This window comes from Cynoglossus semilaevis, chromosome 18 (assembly GCF_000523025.1).
Source record: "Cynoglossus semilaevis isolate Cse_v1.0 chromosome 18, Cse_v1.0, whole genome shotgun sequence".
Classification (NCBI taxonomy): domain Eukaryota; kingdom Metazoa; phylum Chordata; class Actinopteri; order Pleuronectiformes; family Cynoglossidae; genus Cynoglossus; species Cynoglossus semilaevis.
Window position 1 is genome coordinate 3,805,572 of NC_024324.1, and position 15,938 is coordinate 3,821,509.

The 15,938-nt window shown below is 40.2% G+C and overlaps 1 long non-coding RNA gene across 2 annotated transcripts in view; it reads left to right on the plus strand.

Annotated features, from left to right (window-relative positions):
* Positions 1-418: 418 nt before the first annotated feature.
* Positions 419-15,938, plus strand: part of LOC103394044 (uncharacterized) — a 28,113-nt gene continuing 12,593 nt past the window's right edge. Inside the window, exon 1 of one of the 2 annotated variants that reach the window (XR_523093.3) lies at positions 419-1,672. This is a non-coding gene — a long non-coding RNA (uncharacterized LOC103394044). The remainder of the gene's footprint in view (positions 1,673-15,938) is intronic. The other variant, XR_003052737.1, reaches the window with a different exon arrangement.

The window sequence follows — 15,938 nt, forward strand, 5'->3', positions numbered from 1 at the left end:
TAGTTTCATTTAAATATGGGGCAAATATTACATGATTATATATAAGATCAAGCCTAAAAAACATAATTTTTTTTGCTAGTTTTTTTTTCGAGTTGCCACTAGGAGGCACTTATTGTGAATATTTTCCTAATGTCTGACTTCCTGTACATTTCAAAATATATGCCTCATATATATACAAATATATGTATATATACTTATACAACATTCCTGTATATATGATTATGTATGTGTATGTGTATGTGTGTGTTTTTTTCACACCTTGACCGTCTCAGCTCTGCAGGCTGAGCCTCACCCCCCCAGTCCCCCCCACCCCTGAGACGTCTGAGTCTGTGCATTCACAGCAGATAGCATTTCCAGACTGGGCTCAGAACGTGGAGTACAAAATGACCTGAGGGATGGGATTTCCCCGAGATAATCTCCCAAACATGGGGAGCGAGGCAGAAAACATAAGGACATGTTTTTGCTCATCTCCCAAAGAAATGTCAAAAATGCTCAGTGTCAAAACAGGTAATGTTGACTCGGCTCCAACATCACCTGCTGGACCTGACATGGTGGAATCATCAGAGACCAGGAGATGTTGAGTGGAAACACAGACGTTGTTGTCGTGCTCAGTGTTCGCTGCTGTTTCACAAAACAATGTTTTCTAACATGGAAAGGCTTTTTCTTGGAAAACATTGAATGATTTGTTATTGTCCTAACGTCTGGTTATGTTTGGCTAACGCTTTGATTCATCTTATCTAATGGGTACATTTTTTGTTTTAATGTATTAGTTGGCCCAACACTTCTGGCCTTTTTCTCCCAGCCTTTTCTATACGACTTTTCTATACAAGGTTTAGACCTTAAACGATCATTAAACTATAAACCGTTTTGAGGATTGCAGACATTTCAAGGCCGTTTCACTCGGGGCCCGTGGTAATTTCAAACCCCGAAATCAGACTATCCCACAAGAATCTGCTCCGATGCTATCGATGCGTGGCTGCACATGGGAAAAGATAAAGGCACAGACAAGCGCTTGTGCAACTCGCGTCTCAGCGCTCCACTGCTCTGACCTCCTGCTCCTTCCTCCTCTCGTCTCCTCTCTCTCCCATACCAACGGAGAATGGCTGGTTTGAACCAGACGAGGAGGAATTTCAGCGCAGAAGCCAAAAAAATCAGAGACTGCAGCGGAGATCACATTGCGTGTGGATGTAGTTTTTGAACTTCCACCGACGGCCAGATTTCTCTGGGTTGGCTAACAGTTAGGGTTCATCCAACTGGGAGTTGACAAAACAGAGGATTCTTCTCTGATGAAGTCAGCTTCAACTGCACCATATTTTATTTCCCAATTGCAAAAATCCATTATTTTGTCTGACAAAAAGGCAAATGTATAACAATGTAGCAAAGTTAGGGATGGCAGAAAAGTACATGTGGGTGGTGCTGGTTTTTTTTTTTTCATTTCACTGCAACAATTGCTAATAAAGCTGGTTTGTATGTTGGAGGTTGTTGGTGATAATTTGATAGTTATACTTGTATGGTCATTAGAACAATTTAAATGACAAATTATTGTTTTGTTTTTTAAATAATAACTGTTTTTTTTTTTTGCATAGGAAAGGAGAAGCTGTGAATCCAACAACAAATTTGGACCTTACTGACCAACGACTGACAAGTTTGGACTTTACCGCACGGAAAACAGGTATGTGAATACTCACTTTTATATATTGTTTTTACTACAAGACTGACACGTTTGGACCTTACCGCACAGAAAACAGGTATGTGAATACTCCCTTTTATATATTGTTTTTACTACAATAGATAGCGGTGCTTCAATAGGAGGCTTATAATTTTGCATTACACATGTACTAATATTTTGAGAGTATTAAGAGAGTGAATCTCTGTCTGTGTCGAACGAATGTCATTTTACTGCATATATAGTAACTAGTACTTCATGGATCCCTAAGGGTAAACCATAGTTTACCTTTATTTATTTCAATAGTCAAACCAATCTCTTTTCTTCATTTTCCTCCTTGGTCTGATCCCAAAAAGGTAAAAATTATATTTATAAAGTTTTCCCGTCAAGACTTGGTCGAAGCCACGCAGGTTTATGGTGATTACACATCGTAAAGATAATTTCTGGAGTCTCATTTTCCCAGCAGGGGGGAGTTGTTTTTGAAGTAAAAAGGCAGACTGTGATCTTTCTGTGGTAGCATCTGGGGTATTTTGGCTTTTGACACGGACCAACACATACCTGTGACCATCATCTAGAAACAAGTTCCTGCTTCAGAAAATCGGGCCAAGACATTTTTTCTCCCACCCATGTGTTTTTGTGTCTCACACTTTTTTTTTTTTTTTTCTTGAGCTCTTTCTTCCGCCGTCAAACCTCCGTCCCTTCATCTCTCTCAGTGTCGAGAACACCCACACAGGCCGTTAGCCTGTATTCAGATCTGCTTTTATGAGACACCAGAGTCGGCCTGGTGGCAGGATGACTCGTAGGGTGGACAGAGAAACCATTTTGTGCCCCCGCCGTCTGGAGAATCCCCTTAAAATATTCATTCGTAAACTCCTGGAGCCTTTCGGTCCACATCAAACAGCGAGCTCACAGGGAAGGCACTAAGCAGCGACGTGTCCAGTGAGAAAAACAAACACAAACACGGGGTAAATGGGACTGGGACGGAGATTCAGCTAAATATTTATGCACTAAATATATTCTGATATATTCATTGTGTTTTTATGGGAATGGGTTGGAGCCAACGTGAGTCAACAGGATTATAAACAAAGTGGGAAAGGGTGTTAAAAATGTTTATTTATTTTGCAGAGCATCTGTGTTTATCGCTGTGAAACAAAGAAAAAAATAGATTTCTGTCCTTAGGTTTGCAAAAAAATAAAATAAAATTATTAAAACTGCATATTAAGAAATACCCAAAAACTAATTAAACAGAGGGAGTGTCATCATTTGGCGGCACCAGCTGTTCGCAGTATAAGGGGTGGATTTTGATTCAATTTTCATTTTAAAGCGACAGATAAGAGGTCCTTGAAACCTGAGGAAAGATCCTGGAAAGTTCTTAAATATGTTGCATGTTGACTTTGTTCCACTGGGGTGATAAATATTACCCTTAAAATACAGCAGTTTCTCTCCTCAACGTCAAACATATGTTTTAGTTAATAAAATAGAGGAGAAACATGGGAAATGGGAGTCGATATTTTCCAAACCTCAGCAGCTGCGTTAATCACAGCCTGTAAGATTTTCCTATAATTAATGTAGTTTTGTTTTAAATCGTTACAAACAAAATGGAAAAACAATGACAAACACAGATGCTCGGACTTGTTCCATCAAATCACATCGGTTTGTTTATAACGTTTGTCCATGAACATTGTTCTCTCGCAGTGAAAAAAAAAATGTTATTGATCATAAATAGTAACGTTTCTCCGGTGCACACTTGGATGAACTCACCATTATACTGCAAACAAACTGATTGTAGAGTTTTAGAGAGTTGTAAATATTCAGTTGACTCCAAAGAAGTTTAAAAAAAAGGTAGGCACTAGGGGCAAATTGCATTTGGAGGGTGTGTAGTTGGTGGGGGGGGGGGCAGAGTTAGCCACAAATATTGGAAATAGAAAAAGAAATTGCTAACATTTTAATAAAACATAAACAAACTTAAGAGTGGATTTTTTAGCTAAATGTACAAAACAAATATATTAAACGTTAGGTTAGCTAAAAATGCTAACTTTTAAGATTAACATTTGACGTTCTCAATTTGAAGTGAGATCTAAGTTGGCTAATTAAAAAAGAAAGAAAGAACCTGACAAACACAGGCTATAAAGAGATGAAAAAACAAAACAACTATCATTTAAACCAAAAATCCACTTAGTTCACAAAATAGTGACCAAAAAAGCTAAAAGCTAAAAAGGCTGAAGAAAAAAAGCCCAGATCAGATAAATGTTGGCTAAAAGAAGTATTAAAATTAACATAAAGATATATTAGAACAGAGGAATAAACACAATAAGTCATTTTTTTAATAAACTTTTTTTATATATATATATTTCAAACCATAAATAGTGCCTCAATTTGTATTTTTAATGGACGTCAAGTTGAAAAACAATTTCTTCGGCCAAACCAACACCATATTTCAATTTTATTGCTGATTGTCAGAATCAGTCCAGACCTGTCTGATAAATATATGCCTTTAATCAAAGGGACAGGACTGAGTGGAGAGGAAATGGAGAGGAAATGAGGAGTCAGTGTGATTAAAGCAGGAGCTGAGATGAAGGCTGTAGAAACACGTGAGAGTCAGACGAGGAGCGGTGAAGCTGCCAGGTCGATCACCGCTGCCATAACAGGATATAAAGTCAGGGAGTAAAACACAGTCGTTTGGATGTCCCAGTTAGTTTGAAGTAAAGGTAGTAAATGTGGAGATAACGTTTGAAAAAGTGGTTGTAGCTTCTGTCTTTTTTTTTTTTTTTTTAAACGTCGTCCCAGTGTTCCAGAAAACACCTTGGCCTATTTTTTATCCAGTGTCATCCCAGTTTGTCACAGCCAGGACACCAAAGGTACCGGTTGCCAAAACATGTAACCCCCAAACTCTCTCTCTCTCTCTCTCTCACACACACACACCCTCATCCTCACCCTTTTTCTCCTGTCTGTACACACCATAAATCAACCTTCTCTCTGAGGTTGACCTGCTGATGAACTGCTCCTTTTTTTTTCTTTAAGAAAAGTCATTTAAATGGCGAAAAGACGGAGGCCACACACACACACACACAGACGACACTCTCGGGGGTCATGAAGTTTAATATTTAATACCTAACTACGAGCGCTCTACTGTTTCTGGCGTGTACAGTCCCATTTCTGTCCAGTAGGAGCCGATAAAAGTTCTGTCTTATGCGGTAATGGAGTTGAGAATTCTTTCTTGAACGGAATGTGCCGGAACGTTGACCGTCCCAAGTGCATTTTCAGTTTTTTTTGCATTCGAATACATCTGTCCACGTGGCCCTAAATAAATTGTTCATACAGACAGAATGGATCAGTGAGAGGTTCAGGGGGAGAAACTTCTGTGCAGGAAAAGTCAATAACAAGCACGAGAGCCGAACATACTGTAGGTAAGACGGGAAAAACAGACGGCGTCCTGGAGGAAATCAAGTCAACATGTAGTGAGAGATGGCGATGGGAAAAGCAGGCGCCAGGCCACGGTCGTCACCTCCCTGAGCTCTAACCCCACGGATGGGGAGTTGAACCAGGAACTGAAGTCTTTGAAAAGAAGTTACAACTCGAAACGGACTTGTTGTAGTTTTGTTTGTGTGTTTTTGTCGGAGATTAACCACCGTAGTTTCAGTATGAAGCTGCGCCTCCTCTTGTGATTGGCTGTTGTCAGGTTTGACTTCAATTTGTTGGACTTTGAGAAACTATTGGTTAAGATTGACTTTTGTATGGACTTGTGTCTTCAGTGAACTCGTACGTTGTCAAACAGCAGTTTCAGATGCCGATGTTGGACAGATCCAGGATCTGTGTAATTCATGTTGTAGCAAAATTCTAACATTGAAAAATATGATCATTTTTATGCGATCGTTTCTTAGCTCCACACCCATGAAGGCAACACCGAGCTGATTCTCAACCGTTACGCCCGACCACACAAACACAAAGATGAGATTTGCCTTCTGGGAGTTGCGTTATGGTCAAACGGAAAGATTTCCATTATAAACACGGTTAGCGGTTAGCTGTTGTCATGTAGCTGGTAAGTTTCTTACAGAGATGTGTGAATTATTAATACACCTACAGGCCCAGGGCAGGTTCTCAGTCATCAATCATAGATTCCTGCTATGGATACTAGTCATCAGTTGCAACTGTATATGGGTGTTGAGAAAATTGCAATTTTTCCTCGAGTTAAAAGATATAAGATATGCAGTAAATGAACCTGGGGATTGAAAATGATACACAGAAAGTCTTCATCTTTGACCTCTGGCTGCCGTGAACTCTTGCAGCTTTTCTTATGATTCAGAACGTCTAGAGAAAAAAAAAAAAAAAATAGAAAATCTCCCAATAGAATGGTTTAGCAGAGAATGAGTCCAAACAGATGGACTGGGGCAGAGGGCAAACTGTTTAATGATTAATCCGCCTCAGCCACAACAGGGAAGACACAAACACAGCCCAGGAGAAGAGGCCGCGTAAACCATGTCAGAGTCAAGAGACACGCGGGCAAATATGCCATCATTCAGCCTGCTCACTGGACCTCGTGCACATCGGATCCTTAAGTGGTGCACCGGTTAAAAGGAGGGCTATTTTTAAAGCCTAACAATCTGTGCTGCAGATGAGAGAGTGGGCGATGTGGAGGCGCACATGTTTACTCGTGGAGACAAACACAGACATAACAAAGAGAAATCTACTTTTAAAGCTTTGTTTTTATTTCTGCACCGCATGAGGCTGTTACTGCACAGAGTGGACAGCAGATGGCAGAACGTTAGAAAAACCTTATCTTAGTGAGCGATTTTGGTTCTTATACATTTGACTTTGTGTGCCGTAAGCTGGGATGATGTGTGAGGAAGTCAGGTGCGGCAGAAAAGTACACAGAGATGGTGCAGTACTGCAAGGGTAGTTTTCATGTTTTGCGATTCGATAAAGGTAGTTAACTAAAATAATTTTGATATTTCAATAACTAAGACGAAACTAAAGTTAAAACAGTTCTATTGAATAAATTAAGACTAGGACAAAGTTGAAATTAAAACTCAATGTTGCCTTTCAAAAACAAAGCTAATCCCGCAGCAGTGAGCACTTCCTGTTAGCACCTGTTCGCGGTGGATTTGTCTTATATAATTGCTTTCATTTCCTGTTCACTGTGCCACTCTGGATTTGTCTTATATAATTGCTTTCATATCTATTTTTTATCTGAGAGCCCAGTTTGTCAAAGCACTGCTCTGATAATGACTTTTTAAGATAGCAGACGGACAAACAGCAAGGACATCACGGTGCGTCTCCTCCAGGTGAGGACAGCAAACAGAAGCTACTAAAAAAACATTGAATGCTCAGAATACAGGGGCATCGCATTGGCGATAGGAGTGTTTATACTGTGTGTGTGTGTGTGTGTGTGTGGGTGGGAGGGGAGGGGAGGGGCGCTTTTCATATAATAGATTAAAATCAAAACAGAATGACATTCAAAATGAAGCCGACAGGGATTAGAGTCCGTCGGCTGTTTTTGCTTTGATGGACTGTCAAAACACTTCTCTGAAGATTACCCACCTGTCACAGGAACGCTGTCCTCCACGTTATACCACACTGATAACATAATTGGTTTCTAGTTATGAAGCTTTGTCGTAAAAAAAAAAATTATCGTATTTAGCTCCGTGTCTTCGCTGCACCTGCTCCGTCTCCCCTTCAGGACAGGCCGGAGCCGAGTCTGTCAGGGTTCAAGTCCACGGAGCTGCCGCTGATCCTTCATACCTTTTAACCAATTATAAGGATCTGAAAATATCACGGCAGTCATTTCATTTTTTTTTCTTCCCTTCCTCCCTTGCCTTCCCTTCCCTCACCTTCCCTCCCTTCCTTCCTTCCCTCCCACTTGCCTTCCCTTCCCTTCCTTCCCTCACCTTCCCTTCTCTTCCTTCCTCCCCTCCCCTCCTCTCCCCTTCCATCTGTTCTCACCAGTGGCTTTTGATCAAACTGAAGGGAAAGCTGTTAAAACTAATACACCCACTCGCTCAGCCCTGTGCCAGATGGCAGCATCTCACTTCACTTTCCTGTGCTCGACGCAAGTGACTGTCAGTCACGATAAGTTCCTCTGCCTCACAATTAAAGAGACGTATACTGTCTAGAACCTCATCCTTAATGGCAGCGTGCTAAAATCCAGAATTAGGAACTGTCTCCTGTCTTTTAGAAACCTGACACAGCAGAATGGAACTGTCATATTATCCAGCAGTCAAGTCAAGGACTCCATTTTACATAATGTTCTGGGGCGGGAGGGGTATTTTAAACTACAGCAGGTCTGAAACTGTACTCTGTACATTTTGGTTTGTCTGTTAGCGCTAGCGTCTTACTGAAGATGTGAACATCAGGAGTCGTATTAAAAGCGTTTTAATTGGTTAAATAGACTGGAGCAGAAATAGTTCTAAAACTTCTAAGTACATTTTTTTGTCTGTTTTATCTGTTTATATCTTCTAAAACTTTTAAGTACATTTTTTTTGTCTGTTTTATCTGTTTATATATTTGAACAGATGTATTTTTGGAATTTTTTTTTTTTTTTGTATTTTTTAGTGAATGTCACTGCACAGAATGTCAATGTCAGTCACTTTTTGACATCTATGTTTTTTTGTTTTTTTTTAAACATTTTTTGCATTTTAGAAAGATTTCTACCTAACTTCTAAAACATTTTTTGGATTTTGGATTTTTTCAAGCATTTTGACAGTTGTTTTTTTTAAACTCATTTTGGGTTTCCATCTATTCTTATTTTCAAGCATTTTGACAGTTGTTGTTTTTTTAAAACTCATTTTGGGTTTCCATCTATTCTGGTGGATTGATTTGTCGTACAACAACCAGCAAATCAACTTCCAAGCTGCGGTCAGGCGTCTGCCAACTGCTCGGTTTATGAGCAGCTGGCACAGAGGCATTACTGTAAAACAATACGTTACTCCCAGCTGTGTTGAACTTGTGTTTGACTTCTTTCTTGATTCTTCGGTTCCTCTGTTGTTTACATGTTGTTTTTCTGTGTTTTTCTCCTCATTAGGAGTTGCCGCAGCACCACTCATTACCCGTTTCATTTCTCGTTTCATTTCTCGTTTCACATTCTACGCCGCGCTTTTGTTAAAGTTCACATAATAGAACTTATTCGCGTGCACCAGTTTGCATGTGGTAGCTCCTATTTTTGTTTTGATCATTTGTAACTTTTGAAGTTATTTCAGGCTCCTCCACACTGGCTTCGTTTCTGTTGATTCATGGACGTATTACCAACAGACTCCCGTGTGCTCTAGTTCTGTTCAAGAACTTTAAGAAACGCACCAAAAAACATTCTACTTAACAAATGAGCTGTGATGAAAACCTCAGCCTGTGCTTCTGCTCCCCGTGTCCTGTTCTCCTCCAGGCCACCGGGGTTTTTTATTATGGTGTACAGCTGCACTGTAGCTGAAGGTAAGCAGGAAGTTGGAGGTGAAAGAAAAGTGTGTTGCTGCAGGTCATTTTATCAATGTCAGACACAAATGTGAATGAATAGGGATGGTGACTCAAACCCCATGGGTTTAGAGAAAGAGGTGGATGTCAGATTTGTACAGAAATACCAGACAGTTGTGTGGTTTAGTGTGTGTGTGTGTGTGTGTGTCTCTGCATGAGAGAAGTGGGCGGGAAAGGGGTTGTCTACTGGGTCTTAGAAATCTGACAAAGTAGACAATGGGCGTCCAGGGAACTGTAAAGAAGTCTTGTTGAGATCCAAAACAAAACACACGTTAAGACTCAGACAGGTTGACACTCACACAGACACGTACACCTGAGCCCGGGTGTTTACTGGGTCATCGACGAGAGCAGACGTGTTGTGTCTGGAGGTCTGTTTTTCTGTGTGGAGAGTCCACTCCCGCAGACGTCCTCCTTTTCATGGCCTCTGTTCTGTAACAGCACACACACACACACACACACACGGAGGGACTGCAGTCCAAGACTTTGTTTCGTGAACACTTTAAAACATCCCAGTTTAGTTGCCTTGCAGTTACCTTGTGATCCAGCAGAGTGTCCTTTGTAGCTGTGGGTTTGATGTGTGTCTGGGAGTTAAAGGAAAACAGCGATGCTACTGTGTGTTGTGGTTTTGGTAAGATCCAGTGAAGGAGGATCTTTATAAACAGACATGACAACAAAGGTGCATATTTTGTGTTCAGTTTGGTTTTTTTTTACGTGCAGTTGTTGATAATCAATGCCTCTGTGCCTGCGCAGGAAGAATGAGTTATCTTTAACAGACTTATACGAATGCAGCCCACCCAGAACAAAGTGTGGGGTTTTGCTCTTGGTACAGTGAACAAATGCCTCTCTGCCTGTGCAAGAGGATTATTTCCGCTTTGATACACATGTACAATAGACACGTTGTTTTAGCAGATGCTAAGCTAGAACATAGTACAGTGTGTTGTTGTGTTCTTGTCTGACAAAGGCATATTTTTGAGAGAACAATAGTTCACTGTGTTGTACCTGTACATTTAATGCCTCTCTGCCTGCACCAGCGGGCAAAAAATTGTGTTTATGTGCTACAGCCTAACAATAATTTTTGATAAAAAAAAAGCCAAAATTGACCTGAAATGTTTGGTAGTCCAAGTTTCTAACTCTAACTAAACTACAAACTTTTTTTGCACTGATTTCCGACACATTCCTTAAACATTTCTGCCCAGAGCTTTTATGTGTTGGTCAAATGAGGAACTGCGCGATATAAAATACCCCAGCAGTGAGAATAATGATCGGCGCTGTTTTGAAACACGCTCGGCACGTAAAGTGCAGTGTCAATTTTCACAATGATTCCGATCTGACGGCAGTTTTCTGCTCAGACCCCGGCGCTCCCCCGCCTTCCTCCCTTTGCAGAGCAGCTCATATCGGCTTAATGAAAACACAAAAGCCTGTTGTGTTGCTGGAGGACAATCCCCCTTGATGCAGGGAACTCATAAACCAACACGCTCCACTGCAATAAGCCCACATCCAACCCTGGCGTGTGGCGGCTGTGCACCCATCAGATGGGGGATTCTCCATATTGAAAATTCATAGATTCATTATCTCACTTTTTCCTCTCACACAGCCACAGTAATATAGATGCATTTTAATCAAAATAAGACACGTTAAGCCTCCCACGGAGAGGAAGAGAAATCAGATAACAAAAGGCTTCCTTATAGCGAGGCTGTAAGTCCCTGAGTCATGGGACCTGAAGATTAGAACTGGAAATACAAGGCGGATATTATAGTTTATAATAAAGATTATGTACATCATCTGAGAAGAGAAAAGAAAAAAAAAAACCAGCTTGTGAGTTTCTACCGCTCTCATGACTCACCCAAACGCACGAGGCCACAAAGTTCAACTGGTGAAATTCAATCCTTCAGATCTCCTCGTCTTTTCTCATCCGTGCATCGACGCCGATCCGCATGTGTGATCACACGTGACGTGCACAGAGCTAACCCGCATCGTCATGGACGCGTTGGTGTTTTGAATTGGTTTTTATTAAGGAAGCCTAATGTGAACGTCTGATATTACGACCACTGACAAATGTGTGACTCTGATTTCTCCAATAATAGGGTTTTTATCAACAACCAGACAGACAAGATAAGAGACAAAACAATCCAGCCAACGTCAGCGCAGTGTCTTTTCCCACCTCACTTAGAAAAGTAAAAGCAGCGTCTGAATGTTAAGCCGTGTCGGCTTCTTTGGAGAATCCAAATCAAAGAGGATTCAGTTTGACAACAAGACGAGCTCTGAATTAACAAACATCACGCTGAGGTGTTGTAGAATGGTCGGCTGAACAACATCACAGTCATTAATCCTGTGTTAATCTGGGGTTCGGCATCGTATAGTGTCATTGGTTATTTTAGATGTGTCATGTAGCGGTAACAGGCAACAAAATCACGTTTCATCGATATCTGTTTTGCAGCATTTGTGCAAAGTACGTTTCATGTACATTTAACAGTTTTTTTTCCTTCAATAACATGTAAGTGTATACAGATGATACTCTGCTCTCCAACTTATTTCATCCCCCACAAAATATCTGTCTCAGACTCTGCTTTATGTCACAAAAACAATTCATTCCACATGTGATCCAGAAGGAGCTAAATAAACGTTTCAAGCCGCAAATCTGGGGGGAAAAAAAAATCAATCTGTTTGGTTTAATTTGAAACTCATCTCAGAAAATAAACTATAAAAATCTACTAAGTAGTTTAAACTTCCCCATAAAATAATTTCAATGGCTTCCTCCTTGAGATCTTAACATTGTTAGTATTTTTTTCCCATAAAATAATTTCAATGACTTCCTCCTTACAACTATGAGATCTTAACATTGTTAGTATTTTTTTTAAATTTGATCTCATTTCGTAAAAATACTACCTCACAGCTGGGAGGGAAGAACTCCAAGGACTTTGATGCGAGGACTATAATGTGTTCCTACCAAAGGAATCCAAGGGTCCAAAAATCAGAAACATGTTGGAATTTCAGTTTTGTGGCATGAGAAATTGCCCAGAAGTGACAAATGTTAGCCTTGAAAGCAATTTATTCTGTAACCGTTTTTGTAGGCACCAATTTTTGCATGATTTAGGGCAGACCAAGTTTTTTATTTGGGGAAAAACGTGATCATTTGAAGGCACTTTGGAAATGTATAAATGAAGCTTCAATACTAATGAACATGAAGTGCCTGGAAAGTCTTTACTTCCAGTGTAAATCAGAGGAGATGGAAATGGTTTGCAATGATCGAAACCACCCCCCAGAGAGAGAGAGAGAGAGAGAGAGAGACCCCATCCATTATTTCTATACCTTCTATGATTGCACACAGTTGTATCAAATTCATGGAAGTAGTTGTAGAATAAAACCTCCCCCACTCTCCCGTGCCCCCCCTGCAGGGAAACTCTTCCAATGTGCAGGAAAAGTGTGTGGGAAGTTTCAGAAGCGATTTGTCAAACTGACAGTCAGTTTATGTAAAGCATATGGACAAGGTTGATACCACTGTAATCTCCTGTGTCAGAAATGCTATTGAGTTACCGGTTCAGCTGGCAGTTCTGCTGCTGAGTTTCTTTCTGTGACAGCGTTGTTTAGACTTTTCTGTTTGTGTACAGATCTAATGTATCTGTGCAGCTTTAGAGGCGACGACGGCAGTGCTGTGCACCAGACTCCACCATATGTCGTGTAGCGACGATGGTAGAATCAGACCACAGCAGTAAGTCTTTCTGCTGTACCGGGGAAACTCTCCCGCTGGGACGAGGGGGTCTGGTTCTAATCCCTCCCCAGATCTTTATTGGTTTTATGTTGGTGGCTCAGTGTGGCTACTTCCTGTTCTTTGAACATGAGAGGCAGGTGAAAACCAGGGGAGCTGAAAGAACATAGGTGAAGATGTTTGGCAAATGTTGTCGACTTTTTGATCGGATTGATCGTCCAGGTCTCTTTTGAAATGTAAAAGCTGCTCTGATCGAAGTACCTAACCTAGTACTGTTGCATATTTCTGATCTTTTTTAGGAAAAAAAAATGACGATCTTCTCTGAAGATTTCGTACTTGAGGTGAAGGGTGAAGGAAACTATTTACAAATAGTTGAAGTTGTGTACAGCAAGACAAACAGTAATGGTTAGCCAAAAACTGCACAAAAACTCTTAACATAGTATTATTTTAAAAATACCCAAAGAGTTAAAGTGAGTGTTAGTTTAGTTTTGAAAATTAGATCAAAAATTTTAAAAATATCTAGAAAATTATCTAAAACTAATTTAAGATGAAAGTAGAATGTTAGCCTAGCTTAGCATAATCTGGTAAAAGTTAGCAGAAATGATGACATAACTCCAAAAAAAGTACAAAAATAATTTAAGAAATATTATTTAAAATTATTAAATTTAATTGTTTATATGTTTTTTATTTTTATTAATTAACCAAAAATCCAAAAGAATTAGCTAAACGTTCTAGCTGCAGAACACTGATGTCTGGAAATGATAAAAAACTTGGAACATATTTCACTCGTTTGTGAGTTTCTGTAACTGTTGACAGGCCGTAAAGACCTGGTGACGTAACTTAAGATACGCTGTTGAACCTACAGCATATCCACATTTATACTGTGGACCGTCTCCTGGGACTGAGCCACTGCACTTGTCAGTGCGTGTGGCGGTGGCTGCCGCACACACGTGTCTGCATCTGGTTTATCTGTTAGACTCCGTGACCGAAGAACAAGCTTCAAATTCAGCCGCCGCGTCTTCTGTGTCTACTGCAGTTCCATAAAACTTGCATCGTACGGCAGAAATACGAGCGGTCTGAATAGAAAGTACAGACACCAGAGTCAAAGGGTTCTAATAATAGAACTGAGGTGAAGCATAATGGGAAAAACGGTTTCCCTGCGTCACGAGTTGCCATGACCGTCTGTTGAAAGCAGCTCCGACAAAACTCCGGTCAAAGATGCTGTGAGGACAAGCAGCTGGGAATATTTCATTCAGGACAGGTTCCTGCTCCGTCCGGAACGTTCGTGTCGCTGCAGCAGAACATCAGGGCTCAGATCGATGGTTCTCTATGGCTTTACCTGAAATAACCTGCTGTGTTTAAAGGGCGGGAATCGTGTCCTGTCTGTCTGTCTGTGGGTCTGACTCACCTGAGGGGTTTTTTACATTTTTGTCTGTGGCCTTTTTTTTTGCATTCAATGTATTTTTGCTACATAGGCTAATGTAGCTATTTCGTCATTTATTATTACATAAGCTAAAGCTGGTTCATGTTCGATGTGTTACCATATTTTGGTTAATTTGTAGCTATTTGAAACTTAAACTGGACTTTAGCCTGAATGCTAACTTAAAACAATTTTCCTAACATTCTCGTTTTTTAACAAATGAGACTTGTTTATTGCTTAAAAATAACTTTAAAAAAAACGTTGAAAAAATCTTTGGCCTTTTTTTATTTTTTAGTTTTTTTTAGTCATGTGATGACTGTTTTAAGTGAAAGATTAGTTGAAGTTACATTGCTGTGAGAGCTGTAAAATAGTGTCACCTTTGACCTATTGTCGACTTTAAACAGTTTACAAATCTGTCCAAAATTGGCTGCCATGCACTGACTGATTTTCAGTGTAACAAAAACATCTCATCCACTCCTCTATTGTGTTAAAATGCAGCTTATGCGACTTTAATATTTAGCCCACATTACCACCAGGGGAGCAGTTCGCCCTCAGGTAATGAGGGAAAAAAAAAAGTTTGGATGGATTTGATCGATGAAAACAGACAATAAATCTCGTTGCAGGACATGAACGGACACGTTTGATTGGCCTGTCGATAGATCGCCATCCAGTTGTTTTATTTTAATCATGTTGTTGAAGTTTTGTCTAGACGGAGGCAAAATGTAGCTTTAATACCTGCCAGTGACGTCAGTTCCTACCTGTAGGTGAAAACAAGGGGTGAGAACATGGTAACATTTCCACAGATGCTGCCTTAACACACACACACACACACACACACACACACAGTGGCCCAAGGCCATTCAACAATAAGAGGCCTATTACAGCACTGGCATTGGTAATAAAAGCGTCATGGTTATTAAATAGCCGGGGTAAGAAAAACTAAATGTGAAGGAAAAATAATGGTCAGTGATGATGGTTTTCACTGTTTTCATTACTCGCTTCAATAAGTCCTTGTAATTTGAATGAATTGAATTTGACAGCGGCGGACAATTGCGTCAATAAAGTGTTCCAGTTAAAACCACAGGGAGAGAAAAAAAGGGCTGCGAGGGGAAGTTCAGCTCGGAGTCCGCGTGATTCCGAGGGGACGCGGCGGTAGATTACTGCGAGCAGTCGACGGGGAAACGAGGCATTAAAGTGCCATCTAATGAAAGGTCGCAATTCTTTGTGTTTGGAGGCAGCGTGCTGCATTAGCTGTGACGTTGGTTCCTTCACCTGCTGGACCGAAGCTGTGCTTATGTAAAGGAGTCGTTTTGTGGTGAACCAAGAAAAGGATTTTGACCTCCTGTGTTCCTCGTTGCGCTGTGATTGGCTCACTGCTGTTTATTCAAACTTTTCAGAGTTCAAGCTTGATTTTTTTTCCCGTAATAAAAGCTTCTTTAACAACAGTCAACAGATGCAACAATGAACTGTTAGTGGGTAAAAAAGTGTTTGCTATATGTCATTCGTCTGTTAGCTTAAAAATAGCTGAAATTAGCAAAAATGACTGAATGTAATTTAGTAAAAAGGAAAGTTGCAAAAAGTCTTAAGCAAAGCAATTTGTATCAAGTCCTACAACTTGGCATGAAATTGCTAAAAAATAGCAAATATCAATAAAAAGTAAATCATATATATATATATATATATATATA